We start from the raw sequence: 3,646 nt of genomic DNA on the forward strand, positions 1-3,646 counted from the left end.
GACAGTGTACAAACCAACATGGTATCGCCCCTGTGAGAGGATGCAGCGACAACTGGAGGTACACTCAGCCAGGCTGAGAACGCTATGAATACATTTATGGTATGAAGGCAAGGCAAATTTATTGGAATCACACATTTCAGCAACAGGGCAATTCAACGTGATTTAGACAATGAAAAAAAAATTAAACAACAAATAAACCAACAAAAAACATTAAATTGTAGTGGCAGGAAACGTAAAGAAAAGTTGGAATGCAGACTAAAATTACTGATGCTCCAGGTGATAGAAGACCGACTTTGTAATCGTCTTTATATGACTGGGAAGGCTCAGGTCTGAATTCATCACTAAATCCAGATTTCTGGCCTGATCAGTAGTTTCTAGCTTTAATAACTATGGATGCTGACTCTTAATTGTTCCTCTTTAGATCCATAGATAATAGCTTAAAGTTATGGCCCATCCATTGATTTGCATTTGCTCAACATTTGAATGGGTTCGTAGTCACCTGGTGACACCTTGATGTAGAACTGTGCATCATCTGCATAGTCATGGTAACCCATTTGTTGTAATCTGAGCTAATGGGAGCATGTAGAGTGGATATAAAATATGAGGGACACAAACATGGAACCTTGGGGAACCCCGCATGTGACTTTAGTCAACTCCAAAAAAATATACCGATTGACACAAAGAACCAGCACTGTTGTTCTTCCACAGTCTGTATTTATATGGATGTCAGTGAACACAGTCTGAGTGCTGTGGTGAGCATGGAGACTGGACTTGGTTAAGAAGAAGCTGTCTAACTGATGAAACAGCTTTTTCATTAACCTTCCAGTTGAATGGAAGAATGCAGAATGCATCATGTGGATGGTCATAGAGAGATTTATCAAGATGGTGAAGAGTGCTTATGCTAGCAAGTGCTTACCATTCTTTTTTGGTGATTCTGCTGCAACAACAAACTGCACAGTTTGACATCTTTCAGTAAATAAAGTCAAAATGTTATATTGAACTCACACAGCTGTTTAAGTAACTTTATACATTTAATTTCTGCTTTTCAAGAACCTCTGGGTCAACCGATGTGTGTGGAAGCACATGCTGCGTCAGCATGTAGCAGCAAGGCTGTGCTGATAATGCAAAAACAGACAGTGTATTATAGCTCTATTTCTTGCTAAGAAATCTTTTGTAATTTTAAAGTGTGTTTCCCATGAAGTGGTGACACATTTGTAGGTGACGCAAAGTCTTATCTGCTAATGCTGAAGCTCGATCTGAACTCACGTACCATAATTTTTCTGACAAAAAAAAAAAAAAGGTTGAAGACACATCAAACATGTTACCGCAATGAACTGTGCACCAGAAAAAATTTCCTCTCCTTTGATAAAGAATGATAACGGATGTGATTATGTGAACATCAAAGCTCCTTTCTTACATCATTTAAACAGCATTTTCGCCTCGACTTGCCTTCAGGTCACTCAAGTAACAGAAGCGATGCACTGACTGGAGGTTAAAAGTAACAGAAAGGACAAACAACTCACAAAGAGCAACAAAAAAAAAAAAAAATTCAGACAACAGAAGAGCAAATCCCAGCCACCAGATATACCAAGATAAACTTATCAAAACTCAACGCAGAAACCAGCGCATACAAAGAGAGTGAAGTCAGAACAAGATAACAACACATTCTAACATCTCCAGAGCAAAGCATCAGACTTACTGGGAAATGTTCTCAAAAATATGTACAGTTTGGTTAATCTAATAGGTTTTACTGTAAATATTTTTGACTATTTACTCGTCATTTTAAGTAAAGGTGCTAAACAGTTTTCTCTGCAATGAATTCAAATGACATTTGAAAGTGTCAGGGTGACAGTTTGAGTCAGATGATGTTCATAATGTGGCCTAATATGGCCTGATTCTTTATATAACTGGTAAAATCTCTGCAGGTTTCAGTGCACCATATTTTGACAGAGTGTTGGACAAACCTTTCAGTTTGATATTTGGATGTCGATCTGATTTGCATAATGTTGTGATCAAGAGCAGATATAGTTATTGACAATACTCATTATTTTACAAATATAAATGATTATGGTTTTTAAAAAAACAGCTCGTTTCAGTAAAATATACATAAAATCGTATTTATATGGAAATGTTAAGTTTTAAGATATATTTTTATTTAAATGTTATTTCTATGGACTCCCTCCCGAAAATATAATTCCACCATAAATATAATTATGCAAATATATATTTATGCTTTTTTTTGTGAGTGTGGCTACTCAGATTAGAAAAATACACACTTTGTAAACCACAAAAAAAATCCTACTTGCAAAAAATTTGTTTTAAATGAAACAAAGTAGCATAATGTAACAGAAACATGATGCAAATTAGGGACTATAAACCAGATGGGGTAGAAGGTTTTATTGAGTGCCAACCTAGAAACAAGACTAAAAAAAAACCTATAATTTGATGTTATCAACAAAATGCTGTAAAGTCGATTGAATTAATCGATAAGCAAGATGTGTTAAAGGTAGAATGCAAACGTTTTAAAAACAGGCATGAAGAGAGGTGACAGGAGGACGAGAGCGTTGTGGTTCACTTTCTTCGCAGGAAGACGACGTGTAAAATGAAATTCTGCTTATTAAATGTCGGCTCAGAATATGCAAATTTAATTTCAGGCTGGATGTATCTTATTTTCGTTTTTTTTTCTTTTTACGGTTTTTCAAACAGCAAACCTTTTACGTTCAATCTTCTTTATTATCTTTTCTGCTTGCAACATTTTTATTACTAAATGTCCCTGCATGAGTTATTGAGAGTTGGAACATTTCTTATAGTGATGATAGTATTTTTTAAAATGTAGATGTTGACGTAAATTTACAATTTATAACTTGACTTTCAATCAAATCGATATAGGTTAAAATGTTTCTACCACACAAAAAAAGGAAAACAAATTGATCGTGTTTTCCTTTTTGACGATATACGTCAAGCATCGTGTACCGTCAAATTTCGAACAAGCTAAACCGGCACGTACCACACATGAATAACACGTAACATTGGGAAGATTTGATTGACTTCATACATTTACTGCACATGTTTTTTGCAGAATGCAGGAAATGACCTCTTCACATCTTTTTCTAAAAGTTTAAGAGTTCAACAAAGTGATGTCTATGCAGGAGGGTTGTTTCCTAAAACTTTTTTTTTTTCTCCTTATGCCAGTTTCCCCGCGCGACCTAACATGAAAAAACTAACTTCCTGGTTTCATCAGGGAAATGTGTATTTTTTCAACTGAAATTTCTTCTCGATTCTTTGAAAGCAAAACGGGGCGTGAAGGGATCCTGACCTGACCGGGCCCGTAAAGTCATTTGGGTTCTCGGGTTTGATCACAAAAAGAGTCTTTCAGTAACTGTACGCACACAGGAGTTTCTGAAAAGCTGTCTGCAACAGCTAAAACACACATTCAGCCTTGCGAACAGAAACTTTACAGTCATTACATTTGAGAAGCTTTTTTTTTTTTTTCTTTTCTTTTCCTTTGCAGGTCACATTTGTACTGCGCAGAGGTCAAAAGCTTTTCATGTCGAGCAGTTCTATTTTTGAGAAAGAAAGAAAAAAAACGTGTTATTTCTCAGAGCTACTGTTTCTTGTCAGTTTGTCAGTCGTCTCCTTAATGTGT

The sequence above is a fragment of the Poecilia reticulata genome, linkage group LG12 (genome assembly GCF_000633615.1).
Source record: "Poecilia reticulata strain Guanapo linkage group LG12, Guppy_female_1.0+MT, whole genome shotgun sequence".
NCBI classification, from domain to species: Eukaryota; Metazoa; Chordata; class Actinopteri; order Cyprinodontiformes; family Poeciliidae; genus Poecilia; species Poecilia reticulata.